The following is a 25265-nucleotide window of genomic DNA, read 5'->3' as shown; positions in this document are numbered from 1 at the left end:
TGGTTTTATTTTATGCGCTGCCGTTTCGGGGTCTAACACTACACATATGTATTTGCTGTGTCATTCCACATTTTGCATAATTCTTCACGCATGACCTTGAATTTATCTGGGCACTGTGTTGCAGCCATGCCTAGCACCGCGTGTTCTCGCAGCGTCCGTAGCAGAGTCTGCTGTAGAATAGCCTGGTTGTGCCTGCACCTGTGCCTGGCTCTGTGCCGCGGGGCTTCCCTTGGCTGCCTTGTGGAAGCGGCCCTCAGCCACGCGGCCAGGGAGTGGCCACGCTTGCTGCAATCCTGGTGAGTTGCTCACCCGCGTTAGTGTTAACCTCCATTTTCTCGGGTGAGGCTTGGAAGTCTAGTTACAGCATTCAAGCTATGCGCGTCGTGGCCATGATCATAATCACTGATCGTCAGCTCCATGTTAACGCATCCGTCAGCTGAAGCAGAGTTTCCAGCGTGGGCTCTGAGAACCGAGGGGCGCCCGAGGGACCAGGAGGTGCAGATCAACACGCGATAAATCCGTTTTCATTGAACTTCCCTTTGAAAAGCAAAAACTTTAGGTTTCTTTGACTTCCTTTCATTTTCCAGCGTCTGTTCTGAAGGTCGCTTGCCCAACAGCCGCCTTCCGGAAACACCTGTTCTAGAATCTTGGGGCACAGTGGCCCTCGGGATGTGCCTGTCTCAGCAGGGGTCCCCCAGAAGCCGGGAGCGAGACAAAGACAGGAGCTCAGGCAGTTGATGAGGGTGAAGGGGACGCCAGTAGGAGAGCAGACCCATGAGAGGGGACAAGGGGGAGAGGGGACGGGGTGGGGGGAGGGGACGGGGGACAGGGGGAGAGGGGACAAGGGGGAGAGGGGACAAGGGGGAGAAGGCAAAAGGGGAAGAGGGCACAAGGGGGAGAGGGGACAAGGGAGAGAGCAGACGGGGGGAGAGGGGACAAGGAGGAGAGGGGACAAGAGGGAGAGGGGACAAGGGAGAGAGGGGATGGGAGCGAAGAGGGGGCAAGGGGGAGAGGGGACGGGGGGGTAGAGGGGACAAGGGGAGGGGGCGGGGGAAGAGGGGATGGTGGGGGAGAGGGGACGGGGGTGTAGGCAGGCGATAAAGGCGCAGCACCAGGCCAGCCACCACCACGGGCGTCGCATCCGTGGGTAACCCTCTGGGGAAACTCAGGGAGCGGCGAGGAATCTCAGCCTCACGCAGGGAACCCTGGAGGAGGTGCCGCAGCGCCCGCTCCTTACTCCTGGTGGAAGACACTCCCTGCAGGGAGCGCCAGGCCAGGCCAGCTCTGGCTGCGGGCACTGCCCTTGAGGCCGCCGCATTCCTGCCTGGTGGCCTGGTGAGGTTTTTCTCCCTCTGTTGGACAACAGTGGCTGCTCTTCATCGCAGGCACTAGCTGAGCCGCTTCACATGGAAGATACAGCAGAACACGTCGCTGATCAGGTGAGTTTGAAGACAATCAGCTCTAATTTAACGCTTGAGCTGCTGCGCAGACTGCTTGTGGGGACTCCAGGGGAGGCTCAGGCTGCAGGGAGCCCCCTCGTCCATGCGGAGGGCCTGAGCACCGCGGCCTCCCGGGGAGGGCGGGGCCACACAGACGCCCAGGGGCCTCCCGGGGAGGGCGGGGCCACACAGACGCCCAGGGGCCTCCCGGGGAGGGCGGGGCCACACAGACGCCCATGGCCTACCAGGGAGGGTGGGGCCACACAGACGCCCAGGGGCCTCCCGGGGAGGGCGGGGCCACACAGACGCCCAGGGGCCTCCCGGGGAGGGCGGGGCCACACAGACCCCCATGGCCTACCGGGGAGGGCGGGGCCACACAGACCCCCTTGGCCTACCGGGGAGGGCGGGGCCACACGGACGCCCAGGGGCCTCTATTCCTGTCTTTTTCCTTCCGCACGGTGCATCTGGTCAACTTCTTTTACTCAGGCTACGCAAGCCTTAAGTCGTTCAGGGTTCCGTTACAGTGTCCTATCTCGGTTAAGTCTTTCTCGACCTGCTGAGTCAGCCATAGCCGGCCGAGCCCCTTGCGTGCAGGCCTCCCGCCGTCCCTTTGCTCTTCCCCCACTTGCCCTCCACACAGAGGCAGATACTTGCAGGGATGTCCATCTGCTGCACTGGACCCTGCCATTCCCTCGTCAGACCTCACGATGGCCCATTGGGCTGCTTCCATCAGTTCAAGTCCTTTAGCCCCAGACACACACACACAGACACGCACACACATACATGGACCCTCTCAGATACACACACACCTTCTCTCTCTCTCTCTCTCTCTCTCACACACACACACACACGTACACACATGGTCCCTTTCAGACACACACATACACAGACCCTCTCAGACACATATACACACATGGTCCCTCTCAGACACAAGCACACACACACACACGGACCCTCTAGACACACACACACATACACACGCACACACGGTCCCTCTCAGACACACACACACACACACACACGGACCCTCTAGACACACACACACATACACACACACACATACACACACAGTCCCTCTTAGACACAGACAAGCACACACACAGAGACCCTCTCAGATACACACATACACAGACCCTCTCAGACACACACACACAGACCTTCTCTCTCTCTCACACACACACACATGCACACATATATCCTCTCTAGACACACACACATGCACACATGGACCCTCTCACACACATACATGCACACACATGGACCCTCTCACACACACACATGCACACACATGGACCCTCTCAGACACACACATGCACATGTACACATGTATGCTCTCTAGACACACACATGCACACACGTGGACTCTCTAGACACACACACATGCACACACAGACCCTCTCTCTCTCTCTCACACACACACATGCGCATGGTCCCTCTCAGACACACACACACACACACATGCACATGGTCCCTCTCAGACACACACACATGCACACACATGCACACACACACGGACTCTCTAGACACACACATGCACACATGCATCCTTCACTTGCTATCACTGTTCCTATTTATACACATCCTTCTTGTTCAGCCCCTGCTTACCTTAAACGTATTTTATTCTTAAGAGCACATCATTATTTAGTTTTTTTTTAAATTTTAAATGCAGAGGGAGAGGAAGGGGGAGAGAGAGTGAGAGAGAGAGAGAGAAGAAAGAGAGAGACTTCTACCTGTTGGTTCATTCATCAAATGCCCACAACCAAGGCTGGGTCAAGCCAAAGCCAGGAGCCCAGAATCCAACCCAGGATTCTCACGTGAGTGGTAGGAACCCAAGTTCAGGGGCCGTCACCTGCCGCTTCCCAGGGGGCACTTCCAGGGAGCCGGAGTCAGCAGAGCCTGGACTCAATCCGTGCACTCCAACATGGAACGTGGGAATCCTGGTAGTGGGCTTTTTAAATTATTTGAAAGGTAGAGTTACAGAGAGAGAGAGAGAGAGAGAGAGAGAGAGATCTTCCATCTGATGGTTCACTCTCCAAATGGGCACATCTGCCCGGCCAGGCCAGGTCGAAGGCAGGAGCCAGGAGCTTCATCCAGGTCTCCCATGTGGGTGCAGGGGCTCAAGGACTTGGGCCGTGTTCTGCTGCTTTCCCAGGTGCACTGGCAGGGAGCTGGATCAGAAGTGGAGCAGCCGGGATAGGAACCACAGCCCGTACAGGACGTTGGCCCTGCAGCAGTGGTCTAACCATGAGCCATAGCACCGGCTCCCCAGGGGGTTACTGCTGCACCAGATCCTGCCCCAGGACGCATCACTCTTTACTGCTATAATTTATTCACTGATCCATTCAATAAGACGAAACAAAAATCCAACCGAAACATTGACACAAAGACGCGGTCTGATTTGGCCCTGGGGCTTCTGTACCAAGCTGGATGCCTGGAGCGTGGCGGGCATGGGGTGAGCTCAGTGTCGGAGACAATGAGAACCAAATGGGGGAGACGGACCTGGGTTAATTCTCGAGAAACAGGGAGAGGCCGGATGGAAATACCAGGCCATGGAAACCTGCGCCTCGCTGGAAGCAGAGTTCTGACAGGGCCTGGACGCGCTCCCCAGCGCTGCCTCTCGCTGCGTTCCCTACGGAGACCCCAGGTGTTTGCGGTGATGTGACAAATGATCGCTGCGAAGGGGAGTCCCGTTGCTGCTGAATTCAGTGCTTAGAATTCGGCCGAGGCTTTAGAAGGATGAATGCTTGGGTGCTTTGTCGGATAGCGCCGTTTTTCTTGGATTGCTTTTCTCGTGCCCTGAATGGTGATGGCAGAGAACTGCCCTCCGAGCCCACGTTTCGAGTTCTGGATGAATCATTCCACGTTACACCACGGATGTGAACCTATCCCTGGGAACACTTGAGTCAACCTCGGGTTCAGTCCAAAGTGTCCCTGGATGAGACAGCTCACTGTTCCGAGCTCTGAGTTCTCGAATCGTTAAGTGGAGGTGGTGACGCTCGCCGTGGAGGTAGCACACGGCCTTAGGCCCGGTTCCCGGCACAGGGCAGCAGCCGGGCGGCAGTCAGGGAGCGGAAAGCCTGCCGCACGCCCCAGACAGTGCACTGGCCAGCATCCGTGGGCATTCTCAAAGGCACTGATTTCTGTAACGAGACCACAAACACAAAACAGATAACTGCAACCCAAGGAAAACAGCTTCACTCGCAGGTCTATGTGGCTCATTCTTCGCAGGAGAAACACGTTTGCCAGAAGCAAGGAGAGGGTTCTGTCCCAGCCGCCGGACACAGCACGGTGAGGAAACCACGTTGGTGAAGGAGCTGCACCAATCGCGGAAGGTAAATTCCTCGTCTCTCCAACGAGAACGTCCTGTCAAACACTGCCCTACTTTATAAAGTCCCAGCCTGCTCTGGGCCTCCACCTCTGGCTTTCTCGCCCTCTGTCCGAGCCGCTGCTCTGCTGCCGTCTGTCTTGGGGCCGCTGGTTCGGGATGCACGCTTGGTGTCAAATCCTGGTCTGTTCATTGTCTCCCTCCTGGAGAGGATCTCCCCTCCCATCCGCTGTGTTTACAGGTGCCTGGGGTCTTCTGGCTTAGATGTTGTCCTGTGTCAGTTTGGGAAGGTAACAGGTCCGTGGCTGCAGGACTCCACCTGTTCACCTTTCCTGGAACCGCTGAGTTAACGCATCCGGGTAACACTGGGGGGCGGGGTTAACTGCTCTGGCTGCTCTCTCAGAGGGAGGTTTCCTCTCTCTGGCGTTCTCCGCCGGTCATGAGCGGGGCATTGTTCTTGGAAATTCTGGGCACAGGAGGAGCAGGTGGGGAAACCCCAAGTCCCCAGGCACCTTCAAAGACCCAATTAGAGCCAACTGCCAAATAAACACCTCATTGCTGATGGTGCCTGTACCTGGGCACGGCAAGTGCTCAGGGCTAAGAAACCAGGGACTCCCCAGGAACAAACGCAGACGCTGTTCTGTCGCTGAGACTCCCGAACACTCTTGGGCAGGGCTTGGTTTGCTTGGAATCACCAGTGAGCTGTGCAGAAATCGCTTTGGACCCCGCTCTGGAAACTCCTGGCTTTGCCGAACAGAACCGCTGGGCTGAGCCGCTGGGGATGCTTCTGATTCCAGGCGCTCCACCAGCGGCTCTCCAACCACGTGTGTTCCCCGAGCTTGGCTCAGAGACAAGAGCAGGGAGGGTGCTTAACTCTCAGACGACGTAGAAAACTGTCCCCAGCCCTGCTCCTGCGCTGGTTAAACTGTCTAGGACTGGGAAGGGAGATTCCTCCCCCGTGGCTCAGGCATCCGATGAAGGACAAGGGCCTCAGCCACCTTGGGCCTCCTTGGAGGTCTCACACAATTCCCCCTGCCACATGTGGTCTCACACACTTCCCTCCCTGCCACACGTGGTCTCACGTGGTCTCATGCATTTCCCTCCCTTCCCACACGTGGTCTCACGCATTTCCCTCCCTTCCCACACATGGTCTCACGTACTTCCCTCCCTGCCACACGTGGTCTCATGCCTTTCCCTCCCTGCCCACACGTGGTCACACGTGGTCTCATGCCTTTCCCTCCCTGCCCACACGTGGTCACACGTGGTCTCATGCACTTCCCTCCCTGCCCACATGTGGTCTCATGCCTTTCCCTCCCTGCCACACGTGGTCTCACGCACTTCCCTCTCTGCCCACACGTGCCGTCAGGAGGCTCTGCATGTGCCACCTGTCCTGGTGTACCTTGATCTGACTTCTCATCCAGACTCAGGGGTTGGGCTTGGATGCCACTGGCTCTCGACGAGAATCCTGGGCCACACCTGTGCCTGGCTTTGCTGCTGGTCATCAGAGCTGACGTCCGACACGGAGCAACCACATCCCTGCGAGCTTAACCCAGGGAGCTCGTGGCCTGAGCTCCACAGGAAGCAGGTTTTAACCAGCAGCTCTGCTGTTCCACAGGAGAGAGGCCCCTCAGTCTCTGTCCCGGGATGTGGCGTGCTCCGTGAGTCCCACACACAGACAATTCTCTTTTGTTAGTTCTTCTCTCCCCGCCCCTCCCCTTCCTCCCTCTTCCCTTCCCTCTCCTCTCCTCCCCTCCTCCCTCCCCTCTTCCTCCCTCCCATCCTCTCTGCTTTCCCTCCTCACTCCTCCCCTCCGCACCTCTCCCCTCCCCTCCTGTCCACTCCATTCCCCTCCCCTCTCCCCTCCCTCCCCTCCTCTCTTCTTTTTGTTGCACGTCTGTTACCTACATGAATATAGTTACAAATTAGGGATTTGGGTTGTGATTAATCTCAATCATTGCAGCTCTGACTAGGTAAAGAAAATACATTAAAACAATATAGGCTAGGGGCTGGTATTGTGGCATAGTGGGTAAAGCCGCTCTATGCAATGCTGGCATCCCATTTGAGTGTTGGTTCAAGTCCCGGTTGTTCCACTTCCAATCCAGCTCTCTGCTATGGCCTGGGAAAACAGTGGAAGATGACCCAAGTGCTTGGGCCCCTGCACCTGTGTGGGAGACCTGGAAGAAGCGCCCAGCTCCTGGCTTCGGATGCAGCTCTGGCTGTTGCGGCCATCTGGGGAGTGAACCAGTGGATGGAAGACCTCTCTCTCTCTCTTTCTGCCTCTCCTCTCTGTGTAACTCTGACTTTCAAATAAATAAATAAATCTTTAAAAACAAAAGAAAACAAAAGAATGTGGGCTACTGCCACTCAAGGAACCATACCAGACATGATTTTCCTATTCCTTCACCTAAAACACTGGGCATTAAAACTAAGCACAGACAGGGAAATTCGTGAAGAAGCGAGATGTGGGGAGACCAGCTGGGGAGTGAGAGGAGCAGCATGTGGGGGGTCCCTGGGTTTCCTCCTCTCTTCTTAATCAGATACTATAAGGCTGGCAACATGGAAATGGCAAAGATACAAACAGAAAACTCCTCAAACCCCGCTCTGTGCAGCCAAAAGAGGAGGAGGAGGAAGCTCCACTTGAGGCCTGGGTCCCTGGACTGACAGTGGTGGCCAAGGCTGAGTGCGGAGCCTGGGTGCCCACTCCCACCAGATTGCCAGGAGCTGGCCCCATCCCTTTGCCAAGGTTGTGCCAGAAAAAGTGCAATGAGATGCTGGGCCTCCAATCCTGACCTGTGAAACGGTGCGAGCTGCAGAAGAAGCAGGCTGGGTGGATAACAGCCCCAATGTCTCAGTTTCAGCCTAAACTCATTTGTCAAGCAAAACTGGACTTGAGTGGGAAATGGCGGTCAACAGATGGCAGCAGCACCGTGACACAGGCATTAGAATTTAGGACGAGGATATTAGAGCACGTGTCACCAAACGCTTCCAAAACCAATTAGGAGCATGCTCCAATCAAGTGAAAAAATTAGAAGCCCCAGAAGAGGAGGAGAGGAAGGGGAGAAGAACAAAGTGACAATTTAGATCTAAAAATACAGGAGCAGAAACCATTCACTGGACAATGGACGGCCCCAGAGTGAACTTGAGGACAGAGCAATGCCAGCTGCTCAGTTTGAACACCAGAGATGAAACGGGGTGAGAAAACCCAGACTCGGGACTGCGGCAGAAGGCACAGCTCTCGTGTCGTCTCCGTCCAGGAGGGGGCAGAGGGAGGGGGTTGAAATGCACTTGGATACACAAGAGCAGCAATTGCCCCATCTTGGGGGCAAAAGCCACAAATCGACAGGATTAAAAAAAGTGGATAAGACTCCCAACAGGATGAAAACCACAGAAATACACAGCAACACAAACATAGTGAACTTAGGACAATGAAACAGAACTGAGGAGGACAGCAGAACTTCTGAACAACAGCGAGAGGGACATTATGGAGGGGAAAAAAGACAATTAGAATGACAGCCGACTTCTCGGTAGACACCATTGAAGTGAGGAGGAAGTGGCACAATAGACTTAAGTCCTGAAGGGAAAGTGACTCCCCCAGATGAGGAGAAAGCCCACAAATTCTCAGGACTGCCCAGCAGAACGATCCTAAAAGAATAGCTAATGGGAATTTTTTCAACAGAGAAGAAATGGTAAGAGAATGAATCTTGCAACACCAGAAGGGGAAGCAAAGAATGATGGAATAATCAAAAACACAGGAGAACCACATGCCCTCTCCTGCTGGTTTTCTAAACCATGATTGGTTATTGAAGCAAACATCACAACACCGGCCAGCTGGCGGTCACTGTGTGTGGAGGAAGCAAAGTTGGGGATTATATTGTAAAAGGGGTGGGGCAAAGTAGTGTAAGATCTCTATACAGCCGGTGCCATGGCTCAATAGGCTAATCCTCCACCTGCGGTGCTAGCACATGGGGTTCTAGTCCCGGTTGGGGCACCGGATTCTGTCCCAGTTGTCCCTCTTCCAGTCCAGCTCTCTGCTGTGGCCCAGGAAGGCAGTGGAGGATGGCCCAAGTGCTTGGGCCCTGCACCTGCATGGGAGACCAGGAGAAGCACCTTGCTCCTGGCTTTGGATCAGCGTGATGCACCGGCTGCAGCACGCTGGCCGCGGTGGCCATTGGAGGGTGAACCAATGGCAAAGGAAGACATTTCTCTCTGTGTCTCTCTTTCACTGTCCACTCTGCCTGTCAAAAAAAAAAAAAAAAAGATCTCTATACACCAAGCTGGAAAAGTATAGACACAAACAAAATGCAACAACTTTTATGCATGTATGAATAACTCCATGTGCAGAGAGCTACTGAAGATAGGCCTAAGAGTAGGTTCAGGCTGGCGCTGTGGATTAGAACGCCCCCTGCAATGCCAGCATCCTGTATCCGAGCACCGGCTGGTGGTACGGCTGCTCCATTTCTGCTGCTGCTCCCTGCCAACGTGCTTTGGAAGACAGCAGAGGATGGGCAAGCACTTGGGTTCCTGCACCCCTGTGGGAGACTCAGCTGGAGCTCGGAGCTCCTGGCTTCAGCCTGGAACAGCCCTGGCCACTGCAGCCGTTTGGGCTAGTACTCTTCCTCTCTCCACCATTCTGCCTTTCAAATAAACATATAAATATTAAAAAGTACAATAATGATAAAATTACTGTAGTTACATCAAAGGAGAAGGCTAAGAAAAGTTTAAGTAACCTACAGGAATGCAGAAGCATGAACACAGAAACCACCTGGAAAGAACCAAGAGGAAGCAATAAGACAGAATGGCAGAGTAGATCATGAATAGAGCGTTCGTATTCTATTAAATGAATACACCTACTAAAATATAGGTGCTAGAATGGCTGGTTTCCTAACCAGGCTCAAGTCGACGCACACTGACGTTCACCTAGGTATGTGGGTAGGTGGAAAGCAAGCAGATTCATTCATAGCAGAGACCGTCCACCCAGCGTGTGACTAAATAAGCGACGGGGCTGGAAGAAGACTGCACCGATGGAGTAGCCGACGCAGCTCAGTCCACAAGGACACTGAGCGGAAGATGCTGGACAGAGTGAGTCCATGGCATCAGATACTGAATGCTCTCACTAACCTGTGCTCACGGGAAACATGTCTGTGTCTTCCGGGGCTGGATGAGCAGGGATAGACGGATCACAAAGTCACAAAGAAATCTGAACGGTGGGACAAGGACTCTGGTGTGTTCTGGAAGTCCAGGAATTCCATCAAACTGCACAGTGTTAATATGAAGGTGCATGGGGCTTGCTGTTCATCAGTTGTACCTCAATAGCTCTTTCAAGTAAATTAATTTGATTCCACCAAAGACAAAATAAGAATATATACATATTCCAGAGGGAAAAACGGAGCAGAGGTATCATACTCCAAATCAGCCTGTTAGAGAGATGCAATTGATTTTTAAAAAATATTTATTTGAAAGGCAGAGAGTTACAGATAGGCAGAGGCAAGAGAGAGAGAGAGAGAGAGAGAGAGAGAGAGAGAGAGAGAGAGAGAGAGGTCTTCCATCCTCTGGTTCACTCCCCAGATGGCTGCAACAGCCGGAGCTGTACCTATCTGAAACCAGGAGCCAGGAGCGTCTTCCAGGTCTCCCACACAAGTGCAGGGGCCCCAGCACTGGACCATCTTCCACTGCTTTCTCAGGCCACAGCAGAGAGCTGGATAGAAAGTGGAGCAGCCGGGACTCGAACTGGTGCCCATATGGGATGCCGGCACATCAGGTGGCAGCTTTACCAGCTGTGCCACAGCGCTAGCCCCATAGAGGGATGCACTTCAATTTTTACTAAATTTTCAACCATAGTCGCTGCTTCAGTCTCCAGGTAGTTGTGAGTTTGGGGGGTTTTCGGTACCACAGTTTCAGAACAGTCCTTTTAATCCTGAATTAACGCATAAATTTTTGCTCGCTAATTGATTGGAATGGAACCGCGAAGCTCTCTCCTTTTATTTTTCTCCTGTGGAATGGCAGCGTTTCCCTTGCTCTGTCAGCTCCTGGCTTACATTGCCTCCGTGGGAGCACCGGGTCCATTTGCCAGCTGAGACCTCCCGGGACCCTCACCCCGTGCCCCAGCACCCACACTGCTCTCCCATCCAGCGGTCATGTTCTCATCTACACCCACTCATATCCTACGCCTCTGTTCTCAAGAGCATGCATTGCTTAAGTCAGAAAGAACACGGAAGAGAAGGATGAGCCAGGGAATGGAAGCGAGTGTCCAGGACCGAGGGTGGGCACTCAGCCGTGACACCAGATTTCAGAGGGGCTATGAGAACTACGCTCAGAAGCAAATGAGAGCTGCGCTCCCCACAGTCCGTGAAAAAAATCTGAATATTGTAGCGTGGGATACGTGTTCACACACAGACACACAGGTGCACCATGCATGCAAAATGCACACATGTTCCATACACACACAGGATACCAAGGCATGTGTATGATGTATACATACATGTACACACAGACATGTGCCCACAGACATGCACACTGTTCTGTACACATACACAGGATCCCAAGCATAGGCATATGCATGCATACGGGTACACACAGGGACACACACAGGTGCACTGTGCACACAGACATGCACACATGTTCTATGCACATGCACAGGAAACTGAGGCAGAGGCACACACACGTATACATGTACACACAGATGCACCATGCACACCTACACACGCTTTATACACGTGCTCAGGCTACTGAGGCATATGTGTATGCATGTATACATGCATGTACACACAGACATGCACAGATGCACTGTGCACACAAAAACACACATGTTTTATACATGTGCACAGGGTACTGAGGCAGAGGCATACACATGTATACATGTACACACAGACACACACAGACATGCACACATGTTCTATACATGTGCACAGGGTACCGTGGCATATGCATGCATACATTTACACACACAGACACACGGGTGCACCGTGCACACACACACATGCACGTGTATCAGTCTGTAGATAGAGATGTGGGGCGTATGGAGAGGAGGGCAAGGCCCGGACACAGGCAGAATCTGCACATCGTCGCCAGCCTCTCCCCTGCACTCTTGTCCACGTATTCATGATCCTTGAGCAGACACGAGCGTAAACGTTACTTTTGAAGACTTCACAGGGACAGGGTATGGGTGAGTTTCCTGGGCTATGCACAGATTTGCAGCATCTGCTGAAGAATAATTCAAATACTGCACTCACTATCACACACCAGTATTTTCACAAGGAAATAATTTTGAAAATACAAATAAGAAACGTAGTGGAACATAAGTTACAGATCACAAAGAGCATAAAATGCCAGTTCTGTGCTTTGATTCAGGGTTTACATGACATTCTTTTCACAAAAGGTTTACACAAAATATAAAGAAAGCACAAATAACTTAGAAGATGACTGTAGAAACCGTTGGGGCAGCAACAGTGTGGAAACGCGACATGCACAGCCGCAGTGGACGCCCGGGCCTGGCTGACTCGGGCTGCGTGGGCTACTGGACGCTCCAGGATCTCATTTCAAGGCTCGAGTACTTGCCCAGCCGCCCGGGACAGAGTTTATAGGAAAGTTTGCCGACGATAAAGACGAGTTAAAGCCCTTGTGGCTCGCTCTCTGCGTCTCGTGGTTTTCTTGATCCTCTGCGCATCCTCACGGCCACAGGGCTGCGGGGCTGCCGTCCCGCCTAACGCTGGTGAGTCCCGCAGGGAACCGCAGGCAGGAAGGGCTGGGCGGGGCGACTGCCCAAGTGCCCCTGCGCGACACCTCCCTGCACCTGCACCTGCCCTGCACGGAGGCCTGGGAGATGGTGGGGGGGTGGGGGGTGGTGGTGGTGTGTGTGTGGGGGGGCTTTGTTTTCTGCTGCAGGCTTCACAGCCGCCTTCCTCGCTCTCTGCCCACCTCCACCCCCTCTTTCTTCCTCCCCTCTCTTTCCCTCCCCTTCCCTCCCCCCCCTTCTCTTTTCCCCTCCCCTCCCCTCCCCTCTCCTCTCCTTTCTCTCCTCCCTTTTTCTCTTTTCTTTTCTTTTCTTTTCTCTTCTTCCCTTCCCTTCCCTTCCCTTCCCTTCCCTTCCCTTCCCTTCCCTTCCCTTCCCTTCCCTTCCTCCTCCTCCCCTCCCTCCACACGGGGAGCGTTAGCTCACTGGCTGCTGACAATCTACCCATCACCCTGGAATTGGCTCCTCCTCGTAAGAGTGAAAATGTGCACTATGAAAAAAAGCCTGGAATTGTTTGCACTAAAATAAGCAAATATTTTTTTAAAAAAGATTTTATTTATGTATTTACTTGAGAAGTAGAGTTATAGACAGTGAGAGGGAGAGACATAGAGAGAGGTCTTCCTTCCGCTGGTTCACTCCTCAGATGGCTGAACCAGCCAGAGCCGTGCTGATCTGAAGCCAGGAGCCAGGAGCTTCCGCCAGGTCTCCCACGTGGATGCAGGGCCCGAGCACTTGGGCCATCTTCCACTGCTTTCCCAGGCCACAGCAGGGAGCTGGACAGGAAGTGGAGCAGCTGGGACTAGAACCAGCGCCCATGTGGGTGCTGGCGCCACAGGCAGAGGATTAACCTACTGTGCAGCAGCGCCAGCCCCTACAGAAGTTTTTTCAAAGCAGAATGTCTTTAGATTTGCATAAAACAAGAGCAAAAACATCTAGTCACCACCCACGGCGCCGCGGCCAGGTTTGCGCGTGACCTCACGAAGGCTGAGACGCAGCCACTCTGAAGGGAGGAGCGGAGTAGGAGTCGCGTGAAACCACTGAGCACAGGGCGCTCGTCCCAGCTTCCGCAGGCCGGGCGGGCCTCAGCTCCGGGCTGTGGCATCTCCACGGTGGGCGCGGCTTTGCACGCAGCTGCAGGCAGCGGATGTGTGGTGCACGGCGGGGCGGCGTCCAGGCCTGCGGGCAGAAGGTGCCGAGGCCACTGGTGCCGTTGGCCTCTGGGGCTGACAGGCCCTGGTGTGGCCGGGTCTCCCATGCCCCGTTCAGCAGACTGGAACCCAGGGCCGCCCGTGGATGCTGTGGCAATGGACAGAGACAGCCTGTCCTCAGAGTGCAGCCGTGAGCCTGGACAATCTCGCCCTGACACCAAGCAGGAAGCAACAGAAAATAAAGCGTCAGCCGTGGCTGTTCTCTGCAGGAGGCTACGGAGCAGAAGTGCGGGGGGTGAGCAGTGCAGCGGCCTCTCTGAGGGCGCACAGAGCTAACCGAGGGGGCCGGCAGCTCGGCCTCAGCTCTGGAGGGAGGGGCATCGGACGGCGAGGGGGACAGGGTGGGGCATCGCCTGCATTTCCTGCACTGTGCAGGAGAGTGTGGCTTCTGCTTTCACACGCACTGCACTTACTTATTTATTAAAGATTTATTTATTTACTTGAAAGTCAGAGTTGCACAGAGAGGAGAGGCAGAGAGAGAGAGAGAGAGAGAGAGAGGGAGGGAGAGAGAGAGATCGTCCATCCGCTGGTTCACTCCCCAGATGGCTGCAACTGCCGGAGCCGCGCTGATCTGAAGCCAGGAGCCAGGAGCTTCCGGGTCTCCCACATGGGTGCAGGGGTCCAAGGACTTGGGCCATCTTCTGCTGCTTTCCCAGGCCACAGCAGGGAGCTGGATCAGAAGTGACACAGCCGGGACTTGAACCTGCACCCATATGGGATGCCAGCATTGCAGGCAGCGGCTTTACCTGCTATGCCACCGTGCCAGCCCTGCATCCACTTATTTAAAAAGAGACCTTAAAGTGCTTTATGTGACGACATTGCCTCATTCCCTAAAGCTGCAAGGCAATGGTCTCCAGCAGCTTCTAGGGCTTCCAGCGGCTGGTGAGTTTGCTTTCCTAGACGAGGGCTCCGGGCACGACAGCTGGCGCTGACCCAGGCGCCTGCACACGTTTCGGTCCTGATTCCTACATCTATAAGCTATCTGATTTGTGGAAAATTAACTGCGCGTAGCCTCGTTTTTCTCGATAATGAAGGAGGTAGGGAAAGCCATGAATTCCTAAGTGGCGAAAGCGGCGAGAGCAGTGAGCTCTTCCAGTCGGGAGCCAAGCCCCTGACAGTCACCCACAGTTCTGTCACAAGGGTGACTCGGGGTCAGTGCAGGGGCAGGGCCCCTCCGTGTCCCTGGCCCCTGGAGGGCGGTCACCCGTCACAGCTGGCCTGTAGGCTTTGTGTGTGATTGCGAGGACACCTGGCTTTGCGGGGACCCAGGGCGGGACTCACTGTCCTTCTCTGCTCTCACAAGGGACGGTGACAAGAAGGCTCACTGGGCCGAGGAGCAGCCACAGCTGGACGTCTACGGAAGACGGCGTTCTCCCCGAGGTCCACACTGGTCTGTCTCAGGGAGAACAAAAGCGGCGGCCGGTTCATCCTCAGGTGCCCGGCCCGATCGGGAGCCGCCTCTTCCGAGAGCTGCAGGCACCCTCTCTTCCGGCAGCATCAAATGTGCCCCCTTATGTCCGTAATGGGTGCATTAGTGGAGGCGGTGCGGGCGGGCAGGGGCAGCTGGGTGACATGGGTCCTGGCCTTCTCAAATGACGGTCACTCTGTAAAAACACAGGGTAATTTGTTGAATGTCAAGTAGATTGATATGTCGGACCTGGGGACATTTGCCTCGTAGCACTGTCACATTTAGATAATTGAATACTGTAATAGCCCGCCATCTTGCTGAAAGCTAAAATATCAGAATTTACGTCACTCTCGGCCACAGGCCGTTCTTCGCGGCCTCAGAATCCTCACAAGGACTGAAAGGGCTTGTCTGGCCCTGGGACGCAGAATTCTTGAAGCAGACCAGCTCCTGGTAACAGATGTGTTTAGCCAGAATAACACGCACATTAGAAGCAGAGATGAGCAGCTATCTAATGGAGCTTGAAATGACTTCAACGTGCAAGGCTCCGTGTGGGTGGGACGATTCGCCTGTTTGGCCCTGCTGGGGCCGGGCGCTGCAGCCTGACCTGGGAGGAGGCTCAGGGCTGACCCGGGGGTCTGGGCAGGGTCCCTCTATTCCTCTACGCGTGCTCCTTAACCGTCCTTTGGAAGCGTGAACCTTGGATATTGCTAAACACATCTGTGCAGATCCGGTTTGCTTCTTAGGTCATAATCCTAACTATGACGTCATCTGGAAAGGCAGGTGTGGGTGGTGTGAACCCGAGGTTGGTCCCACCGACAACGGCCGACTAGTTCTTGCTGCTGGCCCACTGTCTCCACGCAATAACGTGGCCCCCGCGGGAGTTCACCTCCTGCCTTTTAACAAATGTGCATTGGAACGGGCAAACGTGGGCCTGGCCCTGTGCTGCCATTGTACACAAGACAAATGAGTGTGTTAATTTGTGTGGCCGGGGTCGACCCTGGGGTCACAGGGAAGAGATCCTGCCCTTGTCGTCTCCCGAGTCTCCACACAGCAGCCCGTGCGTTAGACATGGATCTAACAACTCAAAACCACCCTGCAGACGGCTGGCTTCCTTCAGCAAGGGGTGTCCGGTATTCTACGCAACCAGAGCGAAAGCCGCTGTTTGTAGCCATGGACTGCTTTAGTCACGTCTAGGCGCTTCCGAGAGTGTGTGTGTGAGTGTGCGTGCGCGTGCATGTCTTGTTATGAAACAAGATGCGACTCTGCAGGAGGGGTAGCCCCTCTTTCAGAAGCCTCACAAGCGGAGCACAGAGTTCATTGTCAAACGCTGCAACTTCAAGGTGAGAGACATAGGGTCACTGGCTTATTTTGGTCTCCATTAACTAAGACATTTGCTAAGTAGCTTTTAAACCCTTCCCCTCACGCCTCTGGGCCGAGAGCGGCAGGAGTTGAAGCCAGCACAGAAACCACGTGGGTTGACAACAGGCCGTGGTCACCTCCTTAGCCCTCTGTAAATGTCAGCGCTTTACCCCGTTAGACACCGTCTGTCCCCGCAAGACGGGATCGCAGGCAGTGAGAGGAGACGCGAGAAAGCTCAGATGGGGGTGTGTTAGTCCTCAAGGACGACCCCCCAGGGAAGGGCTGAGGTTCGCTCCTCCTGTCCCTCACCCCTCTCCCACTCCTGGTGCACCCAAGGGTGCCGCCCTGGGAAGCTGCTCCTGTCTCCAAGGCATCCGGCATTCGCTGGCACACGAGTGGTTGCCGCTCTCTAGTGGTAACCAGCTGTGGGACCTGCCCCACGCGCTGTCATTCTCAGCACATCCCGCTGCGGTCCTGGGTCTCTGTTCTGGAATTTCATCCTTGTGGGTCCCTACGTGAGACTGACACTGGTGGTGGCCAGCTGGTGGGATGGAGCCAGACAGCCGGCTTCTCGCTCCCTCCTCCCCCAATCTTCAGGGACATGGGTGCGGAGGACCGCACAGCGCTGGCTGCCTGGCCTGGGGCCTGCCCCCTCACTCCCACCTGCCCAGGAGCAGCGGGGATCATGGTGTCCACCTAGCTCTGTGGTTGTGATTCATCACCGTGCGGCAGGAGCACCGCACAGGCAGTTGTCCGACACCTGCTGGGCACCCAGGGCAAGGCAGGGGTAGGGAGTGTTCCCCTAACTCCACTCACTGCAGGAACTGCTCCGTGAGGCTGGCCACAGGCACGCTTCCTCATCATACAGACCTGCTGGTTTTGCTTGCTTGTTGGCTGCAAGAAAAGCATTTTAGAGGAAGTTTGGGGCCAGCGCTGTGGTGCAGCTTGTTAACGCTCTGGCCTGAAGTGCTGGCGTCCCATATGGGCGCCAGTTCGAGTCCCGGCTGCTCCACTTCAGATCCAGCTCTCTGCTATGGCCTACGAAAGCAGTAGATGATGGCCCGAGTACTCAGGCCCCTGAACCCACGTGGAGACCAGGAAGAAGCACCTGGCTCCTGGCTTCAGGTCGGGATCTGGCATCTGCAGGGGGTAGGGGGTTCTGCACGGGGTTCGCTGCCTTATCGAGGTTGCTGTCTTCACAGTGGAAATCAAAGAAGGGCGAAGGAATCCATTGGGTGCCTCTAAGAAGTTCATCCAGCTCTGCCAGGGGGCCAGGCCTCCTCTCCACAGAGCAGTCACGTTATCAATAGGAGGGAGCAGCGACGACAAAGAGCCAGCAAAGGCCCCCACCCGGCAGACAATGGGGGAGTCCGGCAGGAGACGCTCATGGCCCGGCAGCTGGCCCATGCGCATGGGCTGACGAAGGGGGCCGTGTCTGCCGTCCAACACCGCGTCCTGAGCACAGACCCACCTTTTCTCCCTGTGAATCGGGGGTGATGGATCCAAAGGTCGGGATCACTCGAGCGGCACTTAGGCAAACAGCTTGGAGGCAGGCTATCGACCCGCCACGTCAGCCGGCCGGTTTTTCTGAGTCGACATTTACATTTAGATTCTCTTGACATTTGGTGTGAAACCTGCTCTCTCCAGAGCGTCTACCCCGCTTTTAACCCTGCAGACACTTTACGGAGCAGGCAAATCCCCCACAGGCCGACCCCAGTGCTTGTCAGCCACTTCAACGGTTTGGTGACAGAAGAGGATTAGCGAGGGACAAGCCATGGCTTGGTGACACGCAGGCTTCATTTGAACTGCATCTACGGGAACTCCCCTGACAGACACAACCGAGGGCTGTCTGTGCGACGCAGTTCACTTTGGAGATGGGTGGCCCTGTCCAGACCCAGGAACTGAAGGCTTGAGCAATATTTTGGAAAGTTTATACCGTTTTGAAAATAAACTCGGACTCGAATTTCATACTCCGCATTTCCTGGCGCGGCCGAAGCATTTTGGCTTCATTTCCAGTCACCCAGAGACAACAGGGATGGTGAGAACACGGCTGGATTTGGGACTTATAAGTGCGCATCATCTGCAGAAGACAATTCACAGAAAAAGAGCTAAAAATCACTAACCGGCACATGAAAACCATTTAGCATTGACCAAAAAAATCGATGAAACTAAATGAAAGAATAACGAAAGCTTTTACTTTAAGTCATAGCAGCTTAGGTAACCCTAGGGTGATCCTAGGGTAATTAACCCTTCCATCACAGGTAGCAACGAAGGGATGCAAATGACAGACAACGCGATATTAATAAAAACAGTCCCCAGGCTGGCGTCCAGGGGTACCCGGGGCACCAGCCGGGATCCCGAGAGCTTTCCTCTCTGGAGGGCAACTCCTGGACGATCAGCGGGAATGCTGGAGCCGGAGGAAACTGCGGAGATGGGGGGGTGTCGTTCAGGGAGGGGCCTGGAGACCCTGAGTTCAGCGACTTGGGAGTGTCCGCCCAGGCTGGGGTCAGCCCAGCTGCGCACACAGAGCGGCCTCCACCGCGGGTGTCGAGTGCCCACGGCCCGCTGGCAGCCGCTCCCTGGAGGGGGACAGCATGGTCACAGCTGCAGGTGCAGAGTCCACCCCACGCGAGGAGGAAGCAGGCTCGGGATGAGTCGGATGCTGCACACGGAAAGCACTGAACGGTCCGTGGAGCGGGGCACAGACTCGTTCCCCACGGGCCTCTCCCGCTGGAATCGCACGGAACTTAGCGTAGCCATGGGCTTGTCCTCAGCAAGACCCAGATGAAACCCAGACTTGCTGCAGAGAGATGGGGACTACTTTTGAAAAAAGGACCAAATGAAAATGTTGGGACTTAAGGCAAAATGAGAGACTCGGCAGATTAATTTAGGAGCAGATGACTCACTGAAGAGGAGGGCCTGAGTGGATGCGCCAGGGAGAGAGAGCAGGGAGAGACTCAGGAGAGCCGGGCTGAAGGCACCGCGGTGTGCCAGAGCCGGGCGGCCTCGCGGTGCGGGCCAGCCTTCCAGCATCCGGGCTTCGCGGGGCAGGGAAGCGTATCTGAAAAGATAACAGCTGAGAACGTTGCACAGGTGATGAAATACATCAAAAAAACTGACACAGTCCCGGAGACCCACTGCCCGGCATGCAATACTGCCACTGGGGTTATCAGCTTCCTGGCCATAAAGTTAAAATAATGTGAACAAAGTTCTTTTAAAAGGACAAGATGGGGCCATGAGTTTCCTACAGAACCTTCTGTTTCTGCCTAACTTTGTCTTACAAGCAAAACCAAGCTGAGACCCCCCCCCCCCCCACACACACACTGTTCCCTTAATTCAGCAGTTTCCTGTGGCGTCACTGGACCGGAAATGGCGGCCCACACGAGTAGGAACGGCCTTTCTGTAGCACTTTGTAATTTGTAAATTGCTGTCCTTTATCAGGTCGCAATTGAACCTCATCCCAATACTGCCTGATTGGAGGCTTAGAAATTGTACAGATGAAGAAACTGAGATGTACAAAGTTTTAAAAACTATGGATTATTATTATTATTGGAGGCATGAGAGAGAGAGAGAGAGAGAGAGAGAGAGAGAGAGAGGATCTTCCGTCTTCACTCCTCAAGTGCCTACGACAGGTGCGATGGAGCCAGGCTGAGGCCAGGGCCCTGGAACTCACGGGAGGCGGGGACCCAAGTTCTTGAGCCATCGCTGCTGCCCTCGGAGGGCGCATCAGCAGGAAGCTGGACTTGGGAGTGGAGCTGGGGCTCTCACTCAGTCGCTCCCATGTGGGATACGGGTGTTCCAAACGGCTTCGTCTTCACTACGCCAAACACTGCCCCTACACAGCTTACTTGGCTGGGGCCAAGACTACTGTGTAACTTTTTAAAATGAGGGAAAATTCATGTGACATAACATTAACCATTGCCGGCGCTGTGGCTCACTAGGCTAATCCTCCGCCTTGCAGTGCCGGCACACCGGGTTCTAGTCCCGGTCGGGGCGCTGGATTCTGTCCCGGTTGCCCCTCTTCCAGGCCAGCCCTCTGCTGTGGCCTGGGAGTGCAGTGGAGGATGGCCCAAGTGCTTGGGCCCTGCACCCCATGGGAGACCAGGAGAAGCACCTGGCTCCTGCCGTCGGATCAGCGCGATGCGCCGGCTGCAGCGGCCATTGGAGGGTGAACCAACGGCAAAAGGAAGACCTTTCTCTCTGTCTCTCTCTCTTTCACTTTCCACTCTGCCTGTCAAAAAATAAAAAAAAATTAACCATTAAAATTATTTTGTTTCTTTGAGAGGCAGAGAGCGAGCGAGCATTAAGCATCTTGAAGTAAACACCTTGGTGCACAACCTCCATTTGCAATATCGTGCAGCCATCACTTCTGTCTCCAGAACTCTTCAGTCACCCCAGTAGGGGAGCCCTGTGCCTCTCCCAGGGCCCCGTGTCCCTGCCAGCTGACCCGGCCTGCGTCGGATCGTAAGATAAGCCCTCTTTGTGACCAGTTTCCTGCACGCGGGGTTCAGGATTCCCCCACGTGGCAGCTGGATCAGCAGCTCCGTCCTTCTCGGGATTGAAGAACTCCTGGGTCTGCATACGGCACACTGGGGTTACCCGTCCGTCAGTGGAGGGGCTCCGGGCGCTTTGTCTTCCGTGTCTACTGTGAGTGTTGCTGCAGTCACCCCGGTCCCTTTAGGAAACTCGTGGAGAGGATGTGGCTGCGTAGCACGAGGGTGCAGGAGCTACAACCACCTCATCCATGCCTCTGCTGCTCCCCGGAGGGCCTGGGGTGGGAGGCGGTGGGGGAGCAAGCTGCCCGCGGCACCGGAACAGAGGTGAACCAGACAAGTCCCCTCTGCCGTGGCCCTGTCTGGTGGCAGCAACACTGACCCGTAAAGACCCAGGACCCCAGGGGCGTGCAGTGTCGTGGGAAAGCGCAGTGAGGGGGTGAGAGGGGCCGTGGTTCAGGACAGGTGACTGGGTCACAGTGCGTGTTCTGAAGAAGGTTCTCCCAACAGGTGACACCCAGAGAAGCGACGGGGGGGCTTGGGGGCATCCTACAGGAAGAGCCTTAGCCCCACCCAAGCAGGATCTGATCCCGGCTCCCCCAGCCGGGCACCTGATGCTCCGGGCCGGGCACAGCGCCTCCGTGAGGATCGGTTTTCTCTTCTGTCTGTGGGATAAGACAGTGCCCATCTCACAGGGCTGTGGTCAGGGTTCATCTCACCCTCAGTCTGAGTGTCAACATCTGAGCGCTGTCCCTGGCGTGTTTTGTCACTGGACAGTGATGGATGTACTAACGTATCCTTGCTCAAGTACCAGGAGTATTTGTCCTCTTCCTGTCCTAAGGCCTGGGTGTTCCATCTTCTAGGAGTCATGGCAAATCTTGTCACTGCATTCTTCGTAGCTTCTACGTGTTCTCAGAACATAAGAAAGAGGTGAAAAGCCGTTAATAATCGATCCATGTGTAATACCTTCCTGAAATGAAATTCCGGAAGTGTTTCTGCAAGAAAAGCGAGTGGACTTTAATCACCAGTCGCTACAGTCTCTGCATCCAGTTCTTTCTCAGAGCTAGCTTCAGCATAGTCGGCAAGGCACAGGCGGGGGAACCGTGGCAGTGAGGCGGGCGCCGTGGCGGATCCCGCGCTCTCAGGGGCTCCCACCTCCCTCCGTGAGCGCAGACTCTCCGAGCCTTCCTGAGCCTCGGAGGCTGTGAGGGACTTGGCTTCCGAGAGGATGACGTCATGGCTCATGCACTTTGCGTTCGTGAAATCGGGTATCCGCTACTGCCTCCCGGGTCGTAACGACAGACAGGCAGTCCTCAGCTCTGAACAGAGCGCTGCCAGCCCTTCCAGGCAGCCTCTGCTTTTATGAATTTTAATGAAAACGATACCCTACTTCACGCTTTCTCCCTACTGTGGAAAGCTGTAGACCAATTGCAAAATGACATATTATCATGTAAGTGGTATTTGGTGAGATGTGTGGGAGAGACCATCGGCTACGAAAGAGACTGTGTTCCTCGCTGTGCCGCTTCCCACCGCACACCCACTTGGGCGTAAATGAACACGTCTCAGTCATTCAGTGAGCGGTTTTCTCACTGATTAGACAGCTCGATGGAGACAGCAGCCCCACTCACCTGCTAGCGGAGCAGCGGGATGACTTTAGGACTCACAGATGCTAACTCGGGCAAAAGGAGAAGTCAGGAGGTGTCACTCTGCGGAGACCCTTTCTCTTTTCTTCTGCACCACCCTCACAGCTTATTTAAGATGGTCTTAACCAGTGCTCATAAAAGTATCAGGAAGAGGACTGCTCCCGTGGGGCAGCATGTGTAGGATAGGGGGGCGGTGGGGGCGAGGAGTGGCCGATCCCCGCGCACGGACGGCAGCCGAGCACAAGGTCAAGTGTGCGTCTTCCGTTTTCAGCAGGGACTGGGAATTCTCAGTGCCCACGAGCAGCATGCCCGAGGACCACGAGAAAGGATGGTTTTTCCTCTCACAAATCCCTGTCGTGGGCCGGCTGTGGTATTCACTCGGCTGGCGGTTACTGGACACCCACAGTGGGCCAGAAACCACACCAATGCTGACCTGGAACCACCCACGAAGAGCAGCCTCAAAAGCACAAGATAAAAACTAAGCCAGGGGCCAGCGCGGTGGCGTAGCGGGTAAAGCTGCCGCCTGCAGTGCCGGCATCCCATATGGGCGCCAGTTCGAGTCCTGGCTACTCCACTGCCGACCCAGCTCTCTGCTGTGGCCTGGGAAAGCAGTAGAAGATAGCCCAAGTCCTTGGTCCCTGCACCCGTGTGGGAGACCCAGAAGAAGCTCCTGGCTCCTGGCTTTGGATCAGCTCAGCTCTGGCCGTTGTGGCCAGTTGGGAAGTGAACCAGCGGATGGAAGACTCTCCCTCTCTCTCTCTCCCTCTCTCTCTGCCTCTCTGTAACTCTGCCTTTCACATAAATAAATAAATCTTTAAAAAAAAAAAAAAAGAACAACTAAGCCAAGAAAGCCCAAGTCAGAGCATGGTGTCGGACAAGGAGCTGGGGATGAAAATTTGGCCAAAAGGTTGCTCCTGGTGATTAGGGCCAGGTTCTGGGGTCAGACCAACCTCGTCCTGACTCCCGGAGCAGCTCCCTTAAGTAGGGAGACTCAGCACTTCATCCAAAAGGTGGTTGAGTTTTTCCTCTATATGTGCGATTGTCTGTGTCTCTCTCTGGCTCCCGGCTTGGCTTCCTGTGTTTGGGATGATAGCGTTAGATGCACTTGCATTCCTGGGGACACTTGACCTCTTCTTCCAAACGCTTCCCAGCGGCTCTGTGCTTAGGCCGTCCCTGTGCCGCTGAGAACGACCCTGGAGAGCAGCGTTTGCTCTCCACGCCGCGGCTCTGTCAGGATCGTGGCGCTCGGGGCCTGGCCTTTTAGGCATCTGTGGATCCAACTTTCCCCTTTCCATGTGTGACTGCTAAAAAACCTGCTGGATTTGTAAGAAATTTAACTCAAAACACTCTGGAAACACATGGCTCGTGAAACCAAAGCCGATTTCCCGGCAGGGATGCCAGGAGAAACCGCGCAGGCTCCAGTTTCAGGTGATGTGAGCAGCACCAGAACCCGAGCAAATCCACGCCTTCGCTCCACAGCGCTCAGGGGACCCCTCCTCTTCTACCCCTGAGCCTTCTTGCGGGCTAGACCTTAGACGGCGCAGCTAACGCATGCCTGTGCCGTGGAAAGCGGCCTTACCAGCCCCTGGCGGCCCCGGACGGGTGGTGACAGGGAATTCTCTCTTTCTCGGTGCCCTGCTACTGAGAACACACGTGGGCAGAGACGCCTGGGAAGCCTCCCCCTGCAAAGGAGTCAGGGGAGAACGAGAGCGTACGCCCGGCTCCCCCAGGACCTGCGCTGAGTCGTTTCAAGTCTCTGACTTGCTCTTCCACTCTGAGTCGTGACCCCCCCCACACCTGCTGCTTTCTGCTGTGTCGTGTCAGGGCGCAGTCGGCCTTGGCCGGGCTCCACCCCCTGCCAAGTGCCCGTGTGCAGTGAGAGCCCAAGACTGGGGCTGTTGGCCCGCCTCCCAGCCCCACGTATCCTTCTGAGCTTTTGGGGAGTTAATTTTTTTGTTGTTGTTGGGTTTTTTTTTTTTTTTTTGACAGGCAGAGTGGACAGTGAGAGAGAGAGACAGAGAGAAAGGTCTTCCTTTACAGTTGGTTCACCCTCCAATGGCCACCGTGGCCGGCGCACTGTGCTGATCCAAAGCCGGGAGCCAGGTGCTTCTCCTGGTCTCCCATGGGGTGCAGGGCCCAAGCACTTGGGCCATCCTCCACTGCCTTCCCGGGCCACAGCAGAGAGCTGGCTGGAAGAGGGGCAACCGGGACAGAATCCAGTGCCCTGACCGGGACTAGAACCCGGTGTGCTGGCACTGCAAGGCGGAGGATTAGCCTATTGAGCCGCAGCGTCGGCCGGAGTTAATTTTTTTTAAACACAGGTTGCTGTATGTAAGCATGTGACAGCCTATCTGATCAGCAGACAGAAAACCCTACTAAGCACCGAATATGGTTCGCTTGCTGGATGGCATGTCTGCTCCCTCTAGACTGCACCAGCCTGAGGGTGGGGACCACGTCGTCTTTGTTGACCTCAGCCGTCCTCGTATCTACGAGGGGGTCTCACAGAAACCTCTCAGAAACAATTTGTGAGTACGGGAGAGTGGGGCTGGAGGCAGAGGTCGCAGTGGAGCCGGCCGGGGAGCCTGTGTTGTCTCACCACCTGCCGGGTGTAGGCTTGGAGATGGAGACCCAGATTCATGGTGGCTTAGAGGACCAAGGCAG

The 25265-nt window shown here is 55.2% G+C and overlaps 1 long non-coding RNA gene across 1 annotated transcript; it reads left to right on the top strand.

Annotated features, from left to right (window-relative positions):
- Positions 1–1080: 1080 nt before the first annotated feature.
- Positions 1081–17319, top strand: LOC138847373 (uncharacterized). Its single transcript, XR_011385129.1, has 3 exons — positions 1081–1439; positions 4668–4771; positions 15005–17319. It is a non-coding gene; the product is annotated as an uncharacterized lncRNA (long non-coding RNA).
- Positions 17320–25265: the final 7946 nt, after the last annotated feature.

The sequence above is a fragment of the Oryctolagus cuniculus genome, chromosome 21 (assembly GCF_964237555.1).
Source record: "Oryctolagus cuniculus chromosome 21, mOryCun1.1, whole genome shotgun sequence".
Classification (NCBI taxonomy): Eukaryota; Metazoa; Chordata; class Mammalia; order Lagomorpha; family Leporidae; genus Oryctolagus; species Oryctolagus cuniculus.
This window is presented reverse-complemented; position numbering and strand designations above follow the sequence as displayed.